This window comes from Hemitrygon akajei, chromosome 5 (assembly GCF_048418815.1).
Source record: "Hemitrygon akajei chromosome 5, sHemAka1.3, whole genome shotgun sequence".
Lineage (NCBI taxonomy): Eukaryota > Metazoa > Chordata > Chondrichthyes > Myliobatiformes > Dasyatidae > Hemitrygon > Hemitrygon akajei.
The window spans coordinates 32,001,243-32,027,273 of record NC_133128.1 but is presented as its reverse complement, the minus strand read 5'-3'; the positions used below and the strand labels follow the sequence as shown (position 1 = coordinate 32,027,273).

At 37.6% G+C, this 26,031-nt stretch overlaps 2 protein-coding genes across 9 annotated transcripts in view; one reads left to right on the top strand and one right to left on the bottom strand.

The window, feature by feature from the left end:
• Positions 1 to 26,031, bottom strand: part of cmss1 (cms1 ribosomal small subunit homolog) — a 290,453-nt gene that overhangs the window by 219,250 nt on the left and 45,172 nt on the right. The gene's annotated exons all lie outside the window — the stretch shown is intronic.
• The window catches only part of filip1l (filamin A interacting protein 1-like), a 216,541-nt gene that overhangs the window by 156,837 nt on the left and 33,673 nt on the right, over positions 1 to 26,031 (top strand). Inside the window, exon 1 of one of the 2 annotated variants that reach the window (XR_012098883.1) lies at positions 14,770 to 14,996. The exons of the other annotated variant lie outside the window; for it this stretch is intronic. The gene's annotated coding sequence lies outside the window, so the exon portion shown is untranslated. Of the gene's footprint in view, positions 1 to 14,769; positions 14,997 to 26,031 lie in introns of those variants that run through there. 2 annotated transcript variants of the gene reach the window in all.

Here is a 26,031-nt window from a genome sequence, read left to right as displayed (position 1 = left end):
TTGCTTTGCGGTTGCAGCGTGTAGTGTAAATGTCTGTAATGGCGGGAAGAGAGACCGTGATGATCTCAGCTGACCTCACTATCCGCTGCAGGGTCTTGCGATCCGAGATGATGCAATTTCCGAACCAGGCAGTGATGCAGCTGCTCAGGATGCTCTCAATACAACCCCTGTAGAATGTGATGTAGAAATATACTCTTTGTATATTTGTGACACACTGACAATTCACATTATCCGGGTCCTGCTGGTTTCCCTTCTACATGGAATGCATGATTCATTACCAGATGGAGGGATGATAGAATGGACATAAATAAAAGCTGACTGGAAAGCCTGTGTGTCTTTAGTGAGCAACACAAATGATGTGCTGGAGGAAGAATAAAATACTACTGCAATGTAGGTAATAGAAAGAAAATAGCAAATTTGTCATTTACTATTAGTTACCCCTATGCGACACTGGAGAACAAGCAAAGAAATTTATTGAATTTTAAAAATATACTTGAACCTTTCAAATCATTTGTATCACAGAACTATCATGTCACACAGCAGGGAAAGAGGCCCTTTGACCCTTATTGACCCTTATTAAGTACTTATTTTTCCACTACCATTTTATTCTCCCCGTTTTCCTGTCAATTCTCCCCAGATTCTACCACTCACAGTTTAAGATCAGAGGACACAACCTCAGAATAGAGGGACATTGATGTAGAACAAAGATAAGGAGTAATTTCTTTAGAGAGTGGTGAATCTGTGGAATTAGTTGCCACGGGTAACTGTGGAGGCTAAGTCACTGGGTATATTTAAGGCAGAGGCTGATAGATTTTTGATTAGTCAAGGCATGAAGAGATATGGGAAGAAGGCAGGAGATTGGGGCTGTGAGGGATATGGTTCAGCTATGATGAAATGGCAGAGCAAACTTGATACATCAAATGGCCTAATTCTGCTCCTGTCTTTTATGCTCTTATGAAATCTCCCGGTTGTATGGGACAATGCCTTCAGAAAGGCAGTAATTAATGAAGGAACAGTGGGTGAAGTAGTACTGGGGGTAAACAACCCATTCAGAATGTCGAAAATACTAACTGTATAAGTATCAAAGCCAAATGCCTTCATAAATGAAAATGTCTCATTTATTAGTTTCTAAGCATTCTATATAGTGTAACTTCTTAATAACAAACATCTGAGTAACTTATTCACAAATTTAACATTAATTTTATGTGAGATACTTTTGGTGTTAGGCAAGCACATGGAATGCTAACCATTAATTAATATCCTTCAACATTGAAGAAAAAAGAAACCCACCTAGCGAAACCATATTTTCTAAGTTAAATGCCAAGGGAGAAATAACAACTTTCTTTATGGTGGCTACTTTATTTTCAGTTAGAATGAGGTGTCATTGTGACCAGTTCTATACCATAAATCTTTGTATTAAATAACAACACTTAATCTTTAAAATATTTTTATATTTTTAGATGACATCTAATCACTACAACAATGGCTCTCAAACATTCAGGATGACATATTTAAAAAAAAAAGTCAGCAGCAGAACTCAGAGGCCTCAAGACAATAGCTTCGATAAGATTTAATTTTTCAAAATTACACTCAAACATGCACAGAGCTATTCTTTGATGCAAGCAAAAGCATGTTGCTATACTTACTTTTAAAAGGTAACTGGTCCCAAGTATTTAAAAAATCTCTCAAAAGAGGGTATCAGAAGTAGGCATCTTGCACAGAGAATGGTGAGTGTGTCAGGCGCACTGCCAGGGGTGATGGTAGAGGCATTTAAGAAACTCCAAGATTGGCACATGGAAGACAGAAAAATGGGGGGCTTAGTAGTAGTAGGAGGCAGGGGTTTAATTGATCTTGGAGTGGGTTAAAAGGTCAGCATGACTTCGTGGGCCAAAGGACCTGTTCTGTGCTGTAGTATTCTAGATAGTCAACGATTATGATTCAGTTGCAATAACCACATTTGATTTCAGATTTCCTGATTCTGTAGGTTTTTTTTTGTTTCAATCACTCCTTTGGACTTGCTGACTTAAAAGTGATCATGAAAATATATCCCAACTTAATTTTAAGTCAATTGAAAAGAGTAAATTGTTTCATTTTTTGAATGAGTAAATGCAAATATTGATGATTGATATAAATGCACAAAATGGAATTTCTTTAATAGACTTCAGAAAGAAAATAAAGCTGAGTTATGTCTTTCTAGACCTCGAACTATCAAATTAATCTATTCACTATCTCAGAAGAAAAGAGTTAACGGTTTCTTTAATCGATTGCAAACAAATCAATATGTTCTGTGTACAAATTTGGAGTGTCATGTCATTCACTCACTCGTGTTTTCATAGAAATGAGGAGACTTCCAATAGGTGAAAGTTCCCATTTTCTACTCTTGATGAAAGTATATCTTGCTCTGTACAGTACTCTGAGAGATTGGTTCTTCTCATTATTGTGTCAATTTCAATTAAGGATGGGGTATGATAAGTGCATTTTAATGGCTCGTTTTTATTATATCTCCAATTGATTTGGTTTGACTTTATTTTCAATGCCTGCAATCTATAAATCTAATTGACAACATCTCCTGTGGTTGAAATCATGTAATCTGCAGTTGGAGATCAAATATCACAACGAAAATTTACGGCCTCCACTGTGTGAAATATGGTATCCCAAGCAATATCCTGTAGCGACCCAATAGTTAATAACCAACAACATAATCATCTTATTCTCATTTCTCTGTAAAGTACTTGCAAGAACGTTGGATATTTAGAAAATCAAACATACTTCTATTTTAAACAGCTGCATTAGGCTCACTGTGCGCACACTTTATGTGCATACCTGTGACATGCTTCCTGACCTGGAAGGAAGAACCACATCAGTAAATGCTGCATGATAAGCACAGGAAGCTAAGGAGAGCTGAGATAAGGTAACAATGTTGACATGCAAAGAATGGACCTTTTGGAATTCATTCCAATTATGATGGCACATAGGAAATAGGTGATTTAGTCACTGAGTTTCTATTTGCTGCAATGAATAGTTCATGACCTGCTCATGTCCCCATTTCTGGAATTAGCCCAGAATGATCAGATCAAATTGGCTGAACATCTGGTACCACCAAGTTCCAGGACTAGGTCAGCAGTAATAAGAACAAGGTTTCCTGTAATAACACCTTTGAAAATGACTTCACTAACCAGGAATCCAAGAGGAATGCATTAAGTATTGTAGTAATGCAAAACAATTACAGAAATTAAATAATCTAAGTAGGTACAGTAATCATCACCGTCTGAAAAGAATATTTATATTTTCTTTCCTTTATCCTAATGGTGCTAAATTATACTGGGGTCGAGTACGGTAATCTAAAGAGCTGTATTGTCTGATGGTCTTCCTTTTGGTTATGTATTCTCACTGATAATAGGGCACATTGCCACTTCAAGTCTTGACAAGTTTCTTTAATCAGTTTGCATGCAAAGGGGCAGTCAACATCTCGTCATGACGCTGCATCAAGACTGGTGCAGGGTCGTGACTCGAAATGTTGATTATCCCTTAGATGTTGCTTGACCTATTGAGTTCCATCAGCAGTTTGTTTTGGTTTTGCTGCAGATACCAACATCTTCAGTCTCTTGTGTCCTCTTCAACTATTGCAGTCCTTGTGGTAAATGTATTCCAGTCAGCTGATGAGTAGATTGTTAGATCATTTCAACAGGTTGACAATAAATGAGTAACTACAAGTTATCAAAATTGGGTGGTTTATGTGATACTTGGAGGGTAATCTGTTGATGAGGATATTCCCATTAATATAATACTTTTGTCCTATTATTGTGATGTAGAGCTTGCAGCTTGGGAAAATATTAATCAAGAAGCAAGTTTGACTCATTGCGTACATTCTGCCAATTATGCACACTACTTTGGTAGAGGAAATGGGTTGTTATATCGCTGCTGTAAACACCAAGAATGCTTGGACAAACAACTTAGGCATCCTTTAATATTAAACAAAAAACACAGAAAATGCTGCAAACAGTCACGAGTTCAGGCAGCATCAATGGAAAAAGAAACATTGAAACCCAAATACGTGTAGCCCTAAGATGCATACGAAGCATATGATGAGTTACAAGTGAACACCAAAGATGCATCCTTAGGGACAGCAAAGCCAAAGGTATAGATGATTCAATGGAAACCACTAAGTGTTCATTCTCTGATAGCACATGAATACATAAGGAATGAACCAGCTAGACAACGGTACTATGGTGCTGGAGAAGAATGGTATGGTCAACCATGTCAAAAGCTGCACGAAGATTGAGAATGACAACTGAGGTAGATCAACTTTGTCACAATTTCACAAGCCAGGATAAAGTGGATGTGGAGAAGATGTTTCCAGTAGTGAGCATGTCAAGGACCTGAAATGAGGGCACAGCCTCAGAATAAGAGAATGTCCCTTTCGGGAGGGATGAGTGGGAATTTCTTTAGCCAGAAGGTGGCAAATATGTGGAACTCATTGCCACAGACAGCTGTGGAGGCCAGGTCAGTGAGTATACTTAAAGTGAAGATTGATAGGTTCTTCATTAGTAAGGCTGACAAAGGTTACTGGGAAAAGGCAGGAGAATAGGGTTGAGAGAGAATAGAAAATCAACCATGATCGAATGGTTGAGCAGGTTCAATGGCCTGAATAGCATAATTTTGCTCCTATGTCTCATGGCCTTAAGTCATTTGTGACTTTGCAGAAGTTTGGAAGCACCACTGGGCCAGAAACTATTCTTTAGGATTCTATGCAAGGAATACTGGCTAAAAAATTTTCTAGACTAATGGATGTGTTCAAGACATTGAATGGGATATTAGGAAGTTATGGTGTAAACAACAAACAGAATTACTACTTAATATAAACAGTAAATAGAAAAGGATTTTTTCATCAAAATGTTTTTCAGATAATGATGAGGCTGTTCATCTAATTTCAGATCATGAGAATCTCTACGTAATATATTCTTACACATGAATATTTATGCCAAAGCAATTTACTGTTTGTTTTCACCTCCCATTTCCAACCTCCTCCTCTTCTTGGACAACGCTTCTCCCATCTCCAACCCTCCTCCCTTTAATGGACACCTCGCTCTGGATCTCTGCCTGCTCTGGATCTTTTCATCTCTAATTGCTAAAGAGATATCATTCATCTTGACTTCAGCACTCTTCTCTCCTCTTTGAACCTTAACCCTCTGAAAATAATGTTCTTCACTCTCTCTGCACAATCCCAACTTCACCATCAAAATTGCAGACAAAAGAGGTACTGTTGTAGTCTGGAGGATTGACCTCTACCTTGTTAAGGCCAGGCAGCAACCCTCAGATACCTCCTCTTACATACCCCTCGAAAAGATCCCCACTCAGGACCATCAGGATATTGTCTTCGGCACTATCACCAACTGTGAAGATCTCCTACTGACTGCCACAAACCCGCACTGCTCATTTCTTCTTCTTACCCAAGATCCACAAACTTGACTGTCTGGGTAGTCCCATTGCTGGAAACATAAAAAGCCTACAGCACAATACAGGCCCTTTGGCTCACAATGTTGTGCTGAACATGTACTTACTTTAGAAATTACCTTGTGTTACCTATTGCCCTCTATTTTTCTAAGCTCCATGTACCTACCCAGGAGTCTCTTAAAAGACCCTATCGTATCCGCCACCACCATTCCAATGGCCAGCCCATTCCATGCACTCACCGCTCTCTATATAAAAGACTTACTGACATCTCCTCTGTACCTACTCCCCAGCACCTTAAACCTGTGCCCTCTTGTGTTAGCCATTTCAGCCCTGGGAAAAAGCCTCTGACTATCCACACAATCAATGCCTCTCATCATCTTATACACCTCTATCAGGTCACCTCTCATCCTCCAACACTCCAAGGAGAAAAGGCTGATTTCACTCAACCTATTCTCATAAGGCATGCTCCACAATCCAGGCAACATCCTTGTAAATCCCCACTGCATGCTTTCTATAGTTCCTACATCCTTCCTGTAGTGAGGTGACCGGAACTGAGCATGGTATTCCAAGTGGGGTCTGACCAGGGTCAGATTTGCATCTCAGCCCAGTTTTGCATCCTATCAATGTCCCACAGTAACCTCTGACAGTCCTCCACACTATCCACAATGTCCCCCAAGCTTTGTGTCATCAGCAAATTTACTAACCCATCCCTCCACTTCCTCATCCAGGTCATTTATAAAAGTCACAAAGAGAAGGGGTCCCAGAACAGATCCCTGAGGCACACCATTGGTCACCAATCTCCATGCAGAATATGACCCGTCTACAACCACTCTTTGCCTTCTGTGAACAAGCCAATTCTGGATTCACAAAGCAATGACCCCTAGGATCCCATGCCTCCTTACTTTCTCAGTAAGCCTGCATGGGGTACCTTATCAAATGCCTTGCTGAAATCCATATACACTACATCTACTGCTCTACTTTTATCAATGTGTTTAGTCACATCCTCAAAAAATTCAGTCAGGCTCTGCCTCAGGCTCATGACCTGCCTTTGACAAAGTCAAACTGACTATTCCTAATCATATTATGCCTCTCCAAATGTTCATAAATCCTGCCTCACAGGATCTTTTCCATCAGCTTACCAACCACTGAAGTATGATTCACTGGTCTATAACTTCCTGGGCTAACTCTACTCCCTTTTTTGTATAAGGGAACGACATCTGCAACCCACCAATCCTCCCGTCCCCACTGATGATGCAAAGATCATTGCCAGAGGCTCAGCAATCTCCTCCCTCGCCTCCCACAGTAGCCTGGGGGTATATCTCATCTGGTCCCAGTGACTTGTCCAACTTGATGCTTTCCAAAAGCTCCAGCACATCCTCTTTCTTAACGTCTACATGCTCAAGCTTTCCAGTTTGCTATAAGTCATCCCTACAATCGCCAAGGTCCTTTTCCGCAGTGAATAATGAAGCAAAGTATTTATTAAGTATCTCCGCTATCTCCTCCAGTTCCATACACACTTTTCCACAGTTACACTTGATTGGTCCAATTTTCTCACATCTTATCCTCTTGCTCTTCACGTACTTGTAGAATACCTTGGGATTTTCCTTAATCCTGCTCACCAAGCCCTTCTCATGGCCCCTTCTGGCTCTCCGAATTTCATTCTTAAATTCCTTCCAGCTAGCGTTATAATCTTCTAGATCTCTACCATTACCTAGTTTTTTGAACCTTTCATAAGCTTTTCTTTTCTTCTTGACTAGATTTTCAACTTTGTACACCATGGTTCCTGTACCCTACCATAACTTCCGTCTCATTAGAATGTACCTATGCAAAACTCCACACAAATATCCCCTGAACATTTTCCACATTTCTGTCGTACTTTTCCCTGAAAAGATGTGTTCCCAATTTATGTTTTCAAGTTCCTGCCTGATAACTTCCTATTTCCCCTTACTCCAATTAAATGCTTTCCTAACTTGCCTGCTCCTGCCCTTCTCCAATGTTTTGGTAAAGGAACAGAATTGTGATCACTATCTCCAGATGCTGCCAGAACTACTGAGTTCCTCCACAGCATTTTGTGTGTGTTGCTCTGGATTTTCAGGATTGACAGAATATCTTGTATTACCATCAAAATAAGTGGTTTTACAAAAGCTATTTGAGTGCATGTTGTCAGGCACAAAGACTCTCGGGTAGAAAAGTGTTAGATGTCACTGCTGCATTATGATACTCATTCTAAATCCACCTGAAGCCTAAGCAAAATTGTTTGAATTTTATCTAGTTCTTTCAATTATTTTGCTTATTTGTCACACACAGAAGTGTGCACAAGACTAAGCATTTCCTGAAAAAGTAGTTTATCATTTTAACCTGAAGAAAGCAAGAGTTAATTTAGTATCATAATCTAAAATTTTGACATACAATCTGTCCTATTATCTTCTTATTGAACTCAAATTCAAAATCTTTACATATGAATTACATAGCCAATATCATGGATTTTCATGATGATTCCATTGATTCAAAGAGAAGAAATGGTCATTTAATTCCCATGCTCTTTCTGGAACGGACTCCAAGCTGTTGAACGATTATGCCACTATTCATTATTTGAAACATTTTTTTGGAAGAAAAAAGAGGTCCTGCAAGGTAAGCATTCAAGAGAAAGTCAGTCAATCATCAGAATTTACCCAATCAGTAAAACTGACAAGTTTCACATCTCAAGCAACACACACAAAATGCCGGTGGAACCCAGCAGGCCAGGCAGTATCTATAGGAAGAAGTACAGTCGATGTTTTAGGCCGAGACCCTTCGTCAGGACATCTTCTGTTCTAGGATTCAACCATCCAGATGATTATAAAAATTGATCATAATTTGTGGAAAGGAAGAATTACCATTGTCAATCCTAAGTTCATTTTCTACAAAGTAGTTAAAGCTCTCCTATTCTGTGCTTAATATTAATAATACTCTGGACATTTTCTATTCTTTTAACATCCTCTCTATGTCAAAATTGATTATTGCTTCTTTTCCAAGCAAAAGAAGCTTTTTCACATGTAGCAAGATACAGTCGGCCCTCCTTATCCACGGATTCCGCATGCGCGGATTCAACCAACCACGGATCAGGAAAACCTGGAAGTTCTCTCTCCAGCCCTTGTTGTTTGAGCACGTACAGACTTTTTTTCTTGTCATTATTCCCTAAACAATACAGTATAACAACTATTTACATAGCATTTACATTGTATTAAGTATTATAAGTAACCTAGAAATGACTTAAAAGTACAGGCAGTCCCCAGGTTATGAATGAGCTCTGTTCCCGAGTCCATCTTTATGTTGGATTTGAAGTCAGAACAGGTACGTCCGGTATTATATAGCGTCAGTTAGTCAAAAGTTTTTCTTAGTATACAGTACATATTTTACCTTTCTATGCATATAAAACACTTAAGAAACATATGTATTTCAGTAATTAAGCCACTGCGTTGCTTAGTAATAATTGTAGCTTTCATCGGGGCAGGGCCTTTCACATGCTCCATTAAAATTGTTTTGATTGTTCACCAACTGTAGCCTAACGCTTTTGCAATGACAGATGGTGTTTCACCTGTTTCCGATCACTTTACTACTTCCACCTTATTTTCAATCGTGATCGTGATTATTTTCATGAACAGAAACACTGCGGATTCAGAGCTGCACCACCAGGTCCTAATATCCATCACACTGAGCATGTTAACTAAAGTCCGGGGTTCCGCTGGGTCCTAAAGACCACCGCACTGAGCCAGGTTAAATAAGGGACTTGAGTATCCGTGTTGTTTATTATCATCGGGGGATCTCGGAACTAATCCCCCGCGGATAAGGAGGGCCGACTGTACTGTGAGAACCATTTTGCATGCCTTCCCAACTGATCCTTCAATAGATATATACAAAGGAAAAAAATGAATGCAAAACATCGTGCTAGTTACAGAGAAAATCCACTGCAAGTAGCCAAACAAATTGCAAGGATTATGATGAAGTAGACTGAGAGATCAAGAGTTCATCTTTGTCATAGGAGTTCTTATAACAGCAGGACAGAAGCTGTCCTTGAGCTTGGTACATGGTCTCAAGTTTTGTACCCTCTGCCTAATGAATGGGGAAGAAGTGGGAATGACCAGAAGATGTCCTTGATGATGTTGGCTGCTTTCCGAGGACTGGAACAATTGGGTTGCATTCACACTCTTTGCAATTTCTTGCAATCTTGCACGAAACATTTTTCATACCAAGCAGTGAAGTATCCAGAGAGGATGCTTCCAATGGTGTATCTGTAAAAATCTCTGAGAGTCATTGGGGGCAAGGTGAATTTCCTTGCATTTCTGTTCCTACGACTTATGGAAATAAAGGTGCTCATTGCTCTTTCTTAGCCATGAAGTCCATGTGGCTGAACAGAGAACAAATTGTTGAATTATACTTACACCTAGCAACTTCTACCATCTCCACCTCAGCACCATTGTACTTACAAGGGGATCCACCATCCCACTTCTTGAAGTTAATTACCAAGTGTTTTGTTTTGCTGACATTGACGGAGAGGCTGTGGCTTTGATAAGCCACCATTATGTTCTCTCCTTTCTAAACTCCAGCCATTTTGTTTCTAATAACAGATACACAACACCAAGGCTTATACTTGTCTTCCAAATTTGGTTTCAGCTGAGATTTGTGTGAGCATGAAATAGTAAAAGAAAAATGCTACTGGAGTTCAAATACATTATCACAAAGAAGCTACTGAAATTTGATAAGTCATGAGATTTAAGAATGCGAAGGGAATGCAGACGTCATGGTATTAATGTGTCTTTTTTATGTACAAGATTATTCATAAACGAATTTTGGGAAGTTCCTCTTGATGCTGCATTATTTGAATAAGGACTTCCCAGTTAGCTGCCTCTTATCTACAAATTTGATTGGAATTTTTCTTATTTATGGGTTTAAAACACCTGACCATAAGGCAGCACCATCTTAGTTCTTTTGACTCTCTCTCTTCAAGCATAGTCCATTTTTAACTCTCTCTTTGTCCTATTAATGCCTATTAAAACAATTCTGAAGCAACAAGTTTTGTGCCTCTTTCCTGACTTGTGAAAGAACCTTGGATTAAAACATCGGAATCCGACATTGAAAGATAACAGCTTGTTGCAAAAAACCCAAGTGATCAGCTGCACATAAATCATTAAATACTGTTATCACCGTGGTAAATAGAATGAAGTCCCATGCTCTCAATTCTCAACTATTTCAAGAACTTTGTATTGAGAATGATGAACAGCTTGAATGCTTGCTGTTGCACACAGGAGTGAGAAGGCTCTTAAAAGGAAACTGCCTGAGATACTTTTATGTGCATTTTGAAACCGTGAGAGAATTCTTTGAATACTCATGCTTCATTCAGTAAACAACTCAAGAAATATAAGGCATGACATTGCTTATAGGTCAGAATTATTCACAAAGTTTAATGAAATCAGTCTTCAATTGCAAGGAAATGATGTGACTCATTGAAGTCAAATCAGTCATCTTCACATTTCTGTCCAAGTTAACCCTAGTTAAGCACAACATTGGTTGTCGGGACCTTTCTGAGCTTCTCTGAGTTGGAAGAGAAAGAAAGAATATGAGATGACTAATTTCAAGTATACTGTGCCTACCTGCCTTTCCACATCATCATATTTAGTGGAGTGTGGTTTCAGTGCAGTCGCCCAACTTCTATCAAAGCAATGAAGCAGACTACAAATTACCAATGTGGGATCTGAGATTCCTTCTGAGTGATGTTCTGCCTGATGTTGAAAAGTTGATATCACTGAACCAATCCCATCCATAGAATGCAATGAAGTAGTTAATAGTTGGACTACAAATGTACACTCTAATATTTATGATGAGAACTGTTTTTACTGTAATTAAATAAAGAAATAATTTTATTTGTAGCTTTAAACCGATTTAAATAACTTTTGCAACTATTTGTCACTGCTTTGAATTTGCAGTTCCTATTTTCTTTCACTGTGCATCAAGATTCTTTATAGTTTTTATGTAATGGCCGGAAAGGGAGAGGGGGTCACTAGGGATGTGGTCTGGGAACCAACAAGGGGGCGGTAATCCAACAAGTTTGGGAACCGCTGGTTTAGAATCTGTAACTGCAGATATTTCTACTTTTTATGTTAATGTTCCAAATGTCTTTAATAATGTAGCCAGTAGTTGTAGTAGCTATTGATCACACATGAACCTGAATGAAAAGGGAAAAATAATCATTTGCCAGAAAACATGCAATACGATCAGAAATAAAAGGAAAGTGTATCAATCGTAGCTTTGTTGTTAGTAATTGATCATGGACCAATCGCTGCCACTTGGAAAACTACAACTCAGAATCACTGTAGTGGGTCACCCAGCAATTACACAAAAAGCATAATGAAAATTACCCTCAGCTGCAAGCTTAGAATGGAAACTGAGGCAATGCAGATGAGTGTCTGGAAGAGCCACCTACAACAATTCTGGCAATTAACCAAGGAGACAGTAGTTTCAGACCACACATACAAATTGTACAGTTTCTTCACGTGCACAATTCAACATTCTGCTCAAAAGTTTTACAGTTTCAAAAGGTCCAAACACTTCATGTGTAATACAGAAGAGCAGTCACTTTACAACACCAGGAAAGAGAAATAAATAAAGGCGCAAATATAACCATTACCTGCACCGTACATCATCCTATTAATATATATATCCATACAACAAAAAATATACTAAACAAAATAAATGGAAGGCTTGTGTTCCCCTGGGAGCCGATGCAAATTTAAACTTTCCAGTGAATGTTCAAACAAAATCATTGATATTTATTTGTTAAGAAATGTAAAGCACATTAATTGACTCTCCTTTACCTCAATATTTATGAAATGTATTTGAGAAACATATAAACTCTTATGTGGGACTGTTATCAAAGTTTAACATCAAATGTACTGAAAACTTTATCGCCATGATTGATAAACAGCAAAATAGCTAATTTTATTGAAATCTAAAGTATATTCATGAACTTGCACCCTTTCTACACATGATCATCTTGTGTAGCAAAAGCAAAAAAAACTGGGAAAACTCAGCAGGCCAAACAGCAACTGTGGAAAATGAAGCAATTAATGTGTCAGATATAGGACCCTTCACTGAACTAAGAAAGAAAGAGGTACCGTAATCTAGTTAGCAGAGTATCTGGGGGAGGGTAATAGCAGAACAAAGGGAATTTCTTTCAGAGGATGATATAATGTGGATGGATGTTGAAGGCAGTTGAGCTGCTTTATCCAAGTATGTCAGACTATACAGCTTTACAGTCTTTACAAAAGAAGCAACACATTACACAGACAGGAGTTTAATTGTCCTATAATGCCCACAGTGTTTCATCCTGTAAGAGAAATTTCCTTTGTCTACCCATTGCCCTCTCTTATCTTTCCTGCAATCTATACAAACTTGTTTCTCGCCTTTTCAATTCTGATTAATGGGCCTCAGGCCTGAAATACTAATTGTTAAATGTCGCCTCATCGGAGCTTTTCTCATATTTTCTGTTGTAATTTTGGAATTCCAGCATCTGTAGTTTTGTTTGATTTTTAATAGTCTTATTCATATCTTGATATCATACAATGTTTTAAGCAGTCCTTGCAAATATCTTAGTTCTGGTATTCCCATAACCTAGAAGGCCAAAACAGATTACACTCCATTGTCATGCACCCCTACTGAAGTAAATAAGATCTAAATTATATTGGTTGCTCCATCTCAATAGCTCAAAAGGAGTATTCCTTCAGAGGAAACTTGGTGGATTCTATCTCATTCTCCATCCCACCCTCTACATCTGCCCATCACCCATACTCTCCTCACCACCTCCCTTCAATGCTCCACCTTCCTCTATTATCAGCCATTCCCAAACTCCCCCCTTCCCTCATCTGTCTATTACCCCCCTCTCCTGGACCTACCCATTCCCTGACGACTCTTGCTCCACTTCCCTCCAACTTTTTGAACTGGCTGTCGCCCATCTAATGTTCAAACAAAATGAAAGGTTTCAACCCAAACTGTAGACTGACAATTCCCCTCCATAGCTGCTGAGTTCTTCCAGTGTTTTGTGTGCTGTCCCAGGTTCCAGCATCCAGCTGTATGTAATGCTGTTTAGTTTAGCAGAAGCCAACTTCCACATTAGCTCTGAGAGCAAAGTTCAAACATCCATTACAATCTATGAAGTCTTGTGGAAAATTCATGCGAGGCATGTGAAATATCAGCTTTGTAAAATTTCTATCACCATATAGAAAATGCACTAATCTAAACACGCTAGAAAAATGTTCATGAATGAAATTGTCATGTCTTTTTTGAAGTGAAGCTATCACAGACACATAACCAAGAGTCTTAACTAACAATAACAGCTTGTGGTCACACAAAATATATCCACAGTATCAACTGGGGAAATCAAGTTTTCCCTTGCTTGTCATGCAACTGTATCCCCTTGTCTCACCGACTTCACCTTCCCAGAATCCCTGCTTCTTATAAATATTCCCGTAAATCTTTCAAACTTCCTTTTTATTTTCACTTTTCTACTTCCAGCACTGAATAAATACCACTGCAAACCCCCCCCCATCCACATTCAGTGGAAAGTGAAACAATAAACAAAAACTAAGCACATGATCTCCTTAATTGACCTTTTTACAAGCTAAACTGCAGCAAACCACAGAATGTACAAAATCATTCTATACACAAGGGAAGAATTTTAGGAAAGGTACTTAACATAAGGTATTGCTCACAGCAGAATTTCTTCCATCATAACATCATTTTGCCTGTGGGTTAAAATGATGTCAGAGGTATTTCTAGATAATATTTTCTTACTCACACATTTAAGCCTTTCCTTCTTGTCACTTAAAGAACATTCACTACTTTCTCTAAAATCAAATGTCAGATTTTCAACCAGTACAGTACTGAAAACTTTCTGAAAATACTTAGTTAACTTGAAGCCTAAGCAACAGTCCAACTTTGACAACAATAATTGTATCCCCAGAATTTTTACCCAGCCACAATGAACAAATTCAACTCATATCCATATAATAAATCTTGTGTTAGAACATCAGAGAGTCATTTTTGGTTAAGAAAAGAAAGCAAAAGAACTCAGTAAAATCATTAATAACTGTTCCAGTAATGACACAGCAATCAATGACAAGAAGGAAATTCTGTAACCTAAAGCCTTCCGCACATTCTTCTTGGCTGAGAACTGAGTAGACAAACACATTATTTCACAGAGGCTTAAACGTCAGCTGGAGCCAAAAAGCAGTAATAAGCTTCCTAGTTCTGGATATCAGAGAACTGCAGTCAGACACTCCAGGTCTGCACAACAGAGCACCATATATGGTAATGATCTGACGTAATGGGCTATTGGCTAGAGGATGCAAAGAGCACATCTCTCATTGTTTGGTGTTACTGTTGGAATGTTCACATCGCTGATGAGTGGAAAGCTGAATCGCATCATCTTATTCCCTGAGTGCTTTTATTCCCACAGACAAGAAATGGAACTTCAGACTTCGGATAGAGGAGAAACAATGTTTTGAGTGGTAAACTTTTATTTTTAAAGTGTTCTTTAAAATTTCTATTTCCGATGGAACCAGAAATACAGCTGCCAAAATAGGTGGTGTTCAAGTTAAACTCTGGTAAAACCTACCTTCGTTGTGAAAAGAAATGATCTTGGCATGTGGGGTAGCTGGGGTAGGGAGGGTGGGGGGTTTACTTGAGAGGCGGGGATAATAGCAATAATCTTGGCAGAAGTTATTTCTTTAAAAGAAGAGGAAACAGCAAAACAGTGCATTTAACTTGTTTATGAATAATGTTGGTAATACGTTTGTAGATTTAACTGTCTTTCAAAAATGTACAAACTGACAACTCACTGAGGATATTGTGAAGTTTAACTAGTGATGGAAGTCATATTTTTGGTTTTAAAGTAATTTGATCAGTAATGTAGCAATTTAATTTTCACCTGTAAATACTCACAATATTGTTTTAGTGTGTTATTAGGTGGCAAACCTTTTTCAATATGCTCTATATACGGAAAAAACCAGATCTTTGGTAATATACTTTTAAGTTTGAAATATTGATTACTTTGATACTGGAATACTGAACTTTGATACATAAAGCAAATTAACTTCAGAAAGAAGTTCATCTCCTTTATGTTAATGTCATGACTGAGTGCCTATGATTAAATTAGCTAAGAATGAAGTTTTAACTTTTAAAGGCAGAAATCCCCTACCATAAGAGTACTCTGTCGTAACTCCTCTTATGCATGTTCTTAATTAAAGTACACTACAGCTATGTTCCGTAATTCCTTTTAAAACACACGTGTTCCATAATGCTTTTTATAACAAGCAATTTTTTCCATAGTCTTGTTCAATGAAAAGGCCATCAACAAGAATTGAAAGTAACTTTCTACTCAAAACATCTGAGCATATCTATTAGAACAAATGGCTTTTAAACATCACATTTATTAATCTAGGCAACACATCAGGAAAGCATTGCATGTGCCTTCTTGTGAACCAAATAAATTTTAATTCATGCAACCTTTTGGCAGAACATTTGGAAAAACATGCATAGTAAGTTTTAAGCAAAAGAATACTTTTTGTTATCATGACATGCTGTTTACAAAAGCTACGTATATATATGAAGAATATGTTGACTGAAGTCTGGTCAAGTTTGATAAATGTCATTAATTAAAGCGTATGCAAAAGTTCCATCTTGTGCTGGCAGATATTTTCAGCACATGGGTAAAAAGATCCCCAACATCACAAGGAATAACTATGAATAAAGACTGAATTTATGACTACTAATATGTAGCACCTTCTAATAACAAGCATTATCTGAAAACTAATCAATCAGTATGTGGGTATAAATTACTTAATTGTATCAGAATCTACTTATGTGGTCTGATTTCATACTTCAGTTTTATTAAATAATAACAAAGAAAATGACAACTGTAAATAACAACAGCCAAAATGGAGAGTGTTCTTTAAGGGGATGTGCATCTCAAGTGCTTTTTCACCCCAATATTAAAACCCAACTTTGGGCAATTTGTTCGGTTTTCTAGGCCTTCAGCTAACATAATTGAAAACTTCTAACTATTTTTTGAAGTTGCCTCATACCACCCATCCCCCATCAATGTGGAACATTACAGACTTTAGTTAAGTAGTCATAGCAGGCGAGAATCTTCAGGATAATACAGTTCTAATTATGTGTTTGCTGCCGTCTGTCCAGGGGCAGTGGCAATTAAACACGTTCAGAAAATCATCAGGTGAGGGAAACAACTTGCAAAGATTGCAATCATGAAATATCTATTTAACTCAAACAGCTGCATAAAGGCCAATTGGAAAAAATATGGATGAGAACTGGGTTACTTCAATAATGCAACATTGATGACTTTAGGAATTTATATTATCCTTTGAAATCTTGAAAAGTGGATGATAGGTAAATAAACATGAGGTTCAAGATTTCATATACCATTTCTGAAAAAAAAGCAAAGATTTAACTAATAAATGTCTTTAAAATTATGGAATGTTATAATGGGAAAGATACAAAGAATATTTCAATGTAAAGAGCAGCTTAACCAGAGACGATGAAATCCAACAAGATATTGAGATGAAATTTCATTACACAAAGATCGTATAGAATATGGAATTTCCTTCCAATGGCATGGAGCATTTAAGGTGAGGGCTGATGGGAGAAGTAATGGAGAGTTATCATGATGAATTTAGATGAGGAAAGATGGAAGGATGTTTGACTGGCGCATATATGCTGCATGGACCAGAATGTTCTTTTGTGTAAATCACTTCCAATCGTATTTAGTTCAAAGTAACATTTATCAATGTACCAGCAGTTTATCAGATCTTCATCTTGTGTAAGTACTTCTTTTCAAATCACATGAAGATGAGGTGAGTTACTAAAACGCAATGAGAGGTACATTACTCTTCTAAATATGTACGTTTACATTTCCCTACATAGAATGCACTTTTGTATGCCTCTTCCCATACTTTTTCTCAACGTTCGCAAATTGTGGAGATGTTAACAGAGTAAGTACAATTAAGAAAGTAATTCAAATAGTCAGTTTCTAAGAACTAGGAATAATTCATATATACCCAAAGGTGGACATTTCCTCTGGTTCAGATAACTTTAAAACTCAATTCTGCTGATGAAAACAAAACCTAACAAATTCAGCCAAACTATTCAACTGGAACCAACTGATTTATGCAAAATTACAATTTTCTAGTGAAAAGCACATTTGCTAAGACAATACACATGTCACATCATGTCTTGCAGCACTTTAACTTATCTTTCTTGCAAGTCATTGTAATTTTGAGGTCTTAATTCATGAAACTCAACAATCTATTAAACATTATAATATGAACAAAGTATGAAATATAACCATATAAAGAGAGATAAATATGTCTGAACTGCAAAACTAATGATATAATTCATCTAAACATGTCAATTTCAATGAAACTATTCATTTAAAACATCGATTAAAACAGTTAATTTTTGTTGTAAATACTTTATTTCAACGCACTAAATGCAAAAAGTTGCCTGCATGCAAACACCTATAAGCGGCCAGTGACTTACTCTAGGACTACCATAAAAAAGCTTCTGAATTCTATTACTAAATACTTAAACAATTCCTTAAAAGATTTTTAATGTTACAAATTATAATGATTTTCCAACATTACAACTTCAGCCAAACTGCAGCTCCTTATTGTGTAATTATTAATTTTCAGAGATGTTCATTAAACATATAATAACTAATATTCCAGTGCCCTTATGACATGTTACTATGGATTATTTAGGTACAAAGAAGTTTAAGTGGTTGATTATTTTATAATACTATTATGGTATAACTATAATGGCTTTCCAACATCACTTGCAAAATATATGAAGAACAACATGTGAAACTATTAAGACATCACTCAGAATTTGCTGTTTTATATATGACATCTTCTTCTGGATTTAAAGTGCTCAAAGAAATTTTTTTTTTAACTAATTTTTTTTTAAAAAATATGGGTTTGGCAATGATTTACAAATTGAATTGTTAAAATTAAAATTTTCCAGTGCTTTTGAATAGGATAAGTTTTGAAATGCAAGCTAGTTTGCATAGAGATTTAATTGGTTAAGTGAAAAAGAAAAGCAGGTCTTCAAAATTTCACTTTGGTCACTGCTAGGATTCAGGAGGTATTTGCATCTTTAAATGTGATGTAACCATTAAATGCGTGATTTTCTGCATATATAGCTTGTAGGATTCAAAATCAACAACTTTTCCAGTCTGATCAAGAAGCCATAAATGTTCAAAGTGCCTAATACAAAATCAAAACACACATACAGCCCTGGGATTTAAAATTGTAATCTGGTTGGGAAGCCAGTAATACCTCTTACACTAAATCATCACACTGGTAGTTTGAGGATACATCATCTAGCAGAAGGGAAACAGCACATATGCCTTGTTTAGATTGCAATTTAACCCCAGCACACAAGTCCGCAAAAACTTACATTGCTCCCTCTAATACAACAAGCGCCTTGCAAATCTCAATGCCAAGAAAATCACCAAAGTTTTGATGAAGTGATTTTCCTAGGTTTTAACATGTTAAATTATAAAGAGCTGTTTTCTCAAAGATCTTTAATTCACATTACATTTATTTTCCTCCTCTATCAGCCCTGTAACAAAAAAATCACTTTGCAAGTTTCTTCCCCAAAGTTCTGAGGTTAAATTGCTAATTGACCCCAGAACTCAGTAAAATAACTGTAATGTGAACCAGGCTACAACCATCTACTGAAAACATGACATCACTTGCAGCCAATGAGCAGCAACTACTCCCTTCACTGGGAACATTCTTCTGACAGTAGGTTTTTCTTTTCTAATTTTATACAAGAACACTAAAAATGTAGCCAGCACTTAAAATGCTGCTTGGTATTCTCAGTAACAGTACTAATAGCCTTGTTTGCCCCTATGCTAATGCCTTTGATTACTGAAGATTCAGAAATGAACGAGTAAGTGTTGTCGTAGAAATACAGTACCTCAGATACAGCCGTTCAATCAAAAAATGTTTGAAACAAAGTGACTTAACAGAAGTTTCCTTTGTACTATGACTTGTAAATAATGTTCAATAACATCCGATGTTAGTCCAATGAGCTTAAGCTATATTTGTATCTTTCATTGATTAAACAAGTTTAAGAACAACAAAAAGGTCTGAAAATCTGCATAAAAGTTAGATAACTAGTACATGACTGCAAACTGCTGGGCCAAATATATTCTTTAGAACATAAATACAAATTCAGGCACACACAAAGAAGTACATGCTTCTTTTCATAATCCACAGAAAATTATGGCTAAATTTAATCATGCTTGCTTGGAAGATGCTGTGGTGTTCATGAAACACTGACATCTTTTGGAGGTTCTCATATTATCTTGATCCTGAATGGGAACGTGGAATCCCCCTCAGAGCTCAACAGGGACACGCCATATCACAAAATCTGCTGCAGTGCAGTTACTGGAGGAGGAATGCAATTTTAACCTGGAAGTTCAGGAAGTTATTGTGACATCCCCGTCAGATAACATATTGCAAAGGGAAATGAGGGCCAGAAATGGTTTTTCTTCCTTTTGGGACTTTGACAAGAAATAATCCTCTGGGCACTACAAGGAAGGCTTGTGCTTCTTTGTTCCTTGGTTTTGAGCCTCCTGCAACTACAAAGATTGTCCAAAATCACACTGACAACAAAAGACAGTTCCTTGGTCCTGGCAGCAGCATCCAATTGCTCAAAATTCTTTCAAATGCTGGCTAGATGCCACATTTCCAGCTTCAGGTGGGAGACTGACTATAACGATAAGGATAAAGATCTCCTAGGACACATGTTGAGGAAGTACAAACAATTTGCTCTCCCCCTTGGTCCCTGTTTGTGTAATTTGTAATTCAGGCTAGAAATGAACTTTAGAAACAGAATACATGCAAGTGAACTCAAGAGCACTTCCATAGTAAATAAAGAGCTTTTATGGACCCTCATTAAAATTTTATTGTCATCTAAACTGGACCTCTTTCAAGTTAAATCTTCCAAGTTAACTGAAACTCAAAAGTATCCATTCTGCCAAATGATCTTCTTCATAAAATGAAAAGTTTATTATTACCATCAGTCCAATTCATTTTCTGACATTTGGTCAAATTCAAGTAGTAGGCAGCCATCCATCCCAGGAGATTGTGGGCTTGTGCCTCTAGTGGACTGTGACCTCTCTGGGGCACAAGCCCGGGCGGGAAGATTTGAAGAACCGGCTGATGCCCATGCAGCGGGTTCCCCCTCTCCATGTAGTCCAGAGGAAGGGCAAGCGCTGATACAGCTTGGCACCAGTGTCATCGCAGGGGTTGCCAGAATGAAGTTGTAAACAACATCAAACTGCCTTAGGCACCCCGGCTCCGGATTCCTTCCTCAGGGTTTCCTCCCGAAGCCTTTCCCATGGGTGGTTATGGCTGCAAGGCAGCGGAGGTTTAAAATCGGAGTTTTCTTTCTCCAAATAGTATATTGTGAATTTTAACACAATTATATACTAATAAAAAACACTGAATTTTAAAATTTTCAATTCAATTACCACATACAGTAATTTTGATTTGGGCCGCACGAAGGTCTGGTCATATTTTAATACAAACACATTTATAGTTGCAAAAGCAAAAGAACCACAAGTGTTAGAACCCTGACAGAAAGAGAAACCAAAAGGTGGAAGCATTCAGTAAGTCATGTAGTATTTGTGGAGAAAGAATCAGAGTTAATATTAACGTAGTTTCTGTTTTCACAGGTGCTGCCTGGTTTGATGAACAAATTATAATCTTCTGTATGCCACATTTTGCAGCATCTAGCACAAATTCTGGGATGGACATACCCTTTTATTTTCAAGTTGTGTAAACTAGCCAGTTATTATTCAGATATTGCAGACAAGAGGCTATACCTTTCCCACAGGCAGTTTGCCAAATTCAGATTTATGACTGAAGGTAAACAGAATTAAATATTTATTTCAAAGACTACAAAACAAGTTCTGGTTAAATCTTAAGGCATAGTTAACCCATAATAAATATACTGAATCGGCCTCAGTCAATTACCATATAAAATTCTGGGCATAGCATTTCATAGAGGCCTTTGAGAGGATGTAGCAAATTTACAAGAATGACACTAGAGGAGAGGAACCTAAGTTATGTGGAGATAATCAAGAAGCTTGAATTGCTCTCTTTAGATCAGAGGTGAGTAAACCATGAAGGGTTTTAATAAGAGTATACATGTTTAAGTTGATTCTGTTGTAAGGAAGCTAAGAAACCAGAGGGCACGGATTAAAGAAGAGAATGATGAGCTCATAAATCCTGATCACTTTCAGCAATTGATTTTCAGCTTCACTATTATTATAGCAAATAAAAACTAAGGTCTTCACTAAATAATTTCTAGCCCTATTATAAGTATGTACGAAACAGACGATAACAGGCAAAATTCATTTTAAAAATTCAAATTAAATTTGGGAAGAGAATGGACTATTGGGTTGAATGTTGCATTACAATGGAATGGAAAGTGATGATCAGCAGACACGAGGGGTACTGACGAGGCTGTGAATCTAGAGCAATATTCACAATGCACTGGAGAGGCTCAGTGGGTCAGGGAGCACTTTGTGCTGAGATCCTTCATCAGGACTGGAAAGGAAGAGAGAAGAAGTCAGAATAAGAAGGTGGGGGAAGGAGAGGAAGAAGTACCAGGTGGCTGGTGATAGATGAAGTTGGCAGAGGGGGAGGGGTGAAGTAAAGAGCTGGGAAGTTGATTGGTGGAAGAGATAACGGGTTGGAGAAGGGGAAATCTGATAGGAGAGGACAGAGTACCATGGAAGAAAGGGGAGAGGAGGAACACCAGAGGGAGGTGATCAGCAGGTAAGAAGAGAACGTGTGAGAGGGAAACAAGAATGGGGAATGGTGAAGGAGAGGAGTGGGGGGACAATTACTAGAAGTTTGACAAATCGATGTTCATGCCATCAGGTTGGAGGCTACCCAGACGGAATATAAGGTGTTGTTCCTCCAACCTGAGTGTGCCCTCAATGTGGCAGCAGGGGAGGACCAAGTGTTTCCAAAGATAAGTTGCTTACAAAGATTTTTTTTTAAACCATGCTAGGTGTAAATATGACTATTTAAATTTGATGATGATGCTGATGATTATTGCGATTGTTAGACAATAACATCAGACTCAAAAGAATTTCATATGTTCAGTTTGGAAGGAGAGGCAGGAAGCTGAATCAACATGCAAGATTTTGTATAATGTTGATGTAAAATGATAAAGTTAGACATGGCAGTACATTGTGGGAATATAAAAGCATGTTTTGTTGGTCTGTGGAAAACAAAATAGGAAGGGATCAAAAGTTACTTGTTAGAACAATACGGAAGCAATACACTACAGAACAGGATGTGAAGTTACAGAAATAAACATCAATCATCCTGAGAAAAATACAAGCATCTCGAACTTAAGAGGGAGCAGTCTGCCTTTGAAGACAATAGAGTTCTTAGAAAACAAAGGCTGGAGGTGATATTCAATCTTACTGCTTGGGGAAAGTAACTGTTTTTGTGTCTGGTGGTCCTGCCATATGTTACATAGCTTCCTCCCTCATCCACGCACAGAGTGTGTGAGATCCTTCATGATGTTACTGGTACCTTTCTGTATAAATGTCTTTGACAGCAGGCAGGCAAGTTCCAGTGATGCGCTGGGCAATTTTGACTACCCGTTCTAGAGCCTTCTTGTCCACCACAGTGCAATTTCCACACCAAGCAGTGATGCAGCGTGGAGAAGGCTCTCTACTGTGTCTCTGTAAAATGACTTGTGTATGGATGTGCAAAGTCCAGTTCTCTTCAGCCTCCTCAGAAAGTAGACGAATTGGTGGGTCTTCTGGAGTGTGTAAGATGGGTTCTGGGACCATGAAAGGTGCAGACCCAGGAGACTGGAACTGCTTGCATTTTCCACGGCTGTGTGTGTGAGTGGTGCGAGCTTTCCTAAAGTCCATAACCATCTCCTTTGTCTTGTTGACATTAGGGAAGAGGTTATTTGCCTGGTACTAGATGGGACAACAACTAACTAACCCGTTAGAGAGCAGTCGCCACACTCCTGACTTGTGCTTTGTTGGTGGAAAGGGGAAAAAGCCTTGGAAGCTTATACTTTTTTTTAAATTTCATAAACAGAATGTAGATTTCACTGATATTCATGGCCTGTCCCTAATTGTTCTTGACATGGTAGTGATGAAGCCAGTTCCTTCAATTGCTATAATTGATATCAGGAGGTGAATAAATTGCTGCAAGATTCTGACCTCTGACTTCTTCTTGTGATTGTGTTTATGCGGACAGTCCAATTCAATTTTTGTGCTCATAGGATGTTGAAGGCAGGGGATTAGGTAATGATGATTGAGTAGAATCCCTCGGGAAATGGTTAAGCACTCTCAAGTTCGTTTGGCCATTTCTTGGCACTTGTCCATGCCCAAACCTGTCCAATGCAAGCATATTGCTTCATTAAAGGAGATTCAAGATGAAAGTAACACTGTACAATCTTGGGTAAATATCCATAAAGACAGGATCATCATGGAAGATGGCATCAATGAAGCTGTTGAAGTGATCAGGCTAAAGATATGTTTGGACCAAGACTGAAATCATATTATATTGGCAAAAACTTAGAATGTCATTGGTTTTTGCTAGCTGATAACACTGAAACCTGGCATCACTTTTCTGATGATGGCATAAGGTAAACCTAGAGGAAATAAGCTAAACTACACTTGTCCTGTTCTTTGTGCACAGAACATGCCTGGGCAGTTTTCTGTAGTATAGCAAGTATGCCCTAATTGGTTAATTACACACAACCAGTCATAACTTGGGTGAAATTGCAGAGATTTGAACTAATCTTCCGGCTGTGGGCTCTGTAACTTCTCTCTGAAGTATGCTTTGCCTGCTGTGAACAAGCAAGTAATTCTGTATGATATTTTCACCAGGTCAGAAGATCTTTAAATGTTCTTGATTCTGACAGACACTTCTGCACTAAATCAGGGTTAGACACATGACCATGCTCAACCTGTCTGTTTTAAAGTTGTTCAATCTGCCCTAAATTCAAGCCATCAAGCCCTGCAACAGTGGGTCACATGAATACAGAACTTTGTCTCCATGAGACTTAGCAATGGCATTCCTCTCCACTCTAAAGTGGAAAAATGCATTAGCAACAGATAAATTGTCATAGTTAAGGTGAAAGAGCTTTCCCTCGTATTGGTTATCTCATTTGCCTACTGGTAATTGCACTTTCTGTGACATATCCAACCTCAGTCAGTACAGGTAATACTGAGCTACTTCAGATGGTGGGTATTGAAATCCACACTCAGACAGCCCTTACTCAATGCTTCTTCAAAGTGTTCATATAAATGCCAATTCAGCTGATATGGCATGTTTCCTGCTCTAATTGGGTTTGGATTATTGGATAGATGGCATCTTAAAAGCCTAACCACAATGTTGTTAGAGAGTTTTTAAACTGCTGAATTTCTGCAAAAAAAAATTCATTTACCAATTTCCTCTTGTTTCAAAAGTCCTGTTTTCACTTCAATTTGATTTTCTCCATGAGTCTTCCTGTTTATACATCTGTTCCCTTATATTGCTTAATCTGCTTTCTAGAATGAATCTGCTTTCATGAATGAAAATAATGGAAGCCATTTTCATTATAAAATAATTTCAGACAGCTACCATCACACTATTAATCTCAAAGCTGCTTGGAGCACAAAAATAATCAGGATGAAAATTATAAAGAATTTTTTTTAAGAACACGTGCAATATAGAATAACAAATGCCGGGACAATATCTTTCATGATCCTTCACAACACTACCATTTTCAAGGAGATTTAGTGAATCAAATTTCTCCCTGAATTTTTCCTCATTCTCACTCCCACTGGCAACTGCTAAAGTAATGTTTCTGGGCAACCAAACAATTTCTAACACTTTATCCAAGAGATTAATATTTTATTCATGAGTTACCAAGTCATAAGAAAAGACAGATGTGAAATTACATGGAGTTTCTTTTTATAACTGATTCAAAAAGTTACAGCCAATTAAGTTGAAATGTAATCATTGTAAGAAACAAAATGGTCCATTTCTAAACACCAGACCAAATGACAATTGCCATGATCTCAGGTCAAGCCAAACACTTCCCATTAAATGATGTACCTCTGAAGTGTGAGCTCGATACATTATGAAAACAAGGAAGGTGAAAGCAGTCCCAGTAGTAGTTTTCCAAAGGGATTTTCAAGAAAAGGAAAATAAAAACAAAATTTCACGAAAATTACATAAAAATATCCAAAGAACCATTTTCTTTTTCAGAGTAAAGTCACTGATACAGCTGCAATTATTTAAAAAAAACTTGATAATACCATTTACAAATTGCATTTAGAAATTATTGGTTGGTAATTTAGTATTGCTTCAGGGAATAATGCACCAATTAATCTACTCCATAAAACGCATTCTAACATAGATTGCTATTAATAGTGAATTTTGGCCATATCATCCAATGAGTATAAACTATTAAATATTATTACTG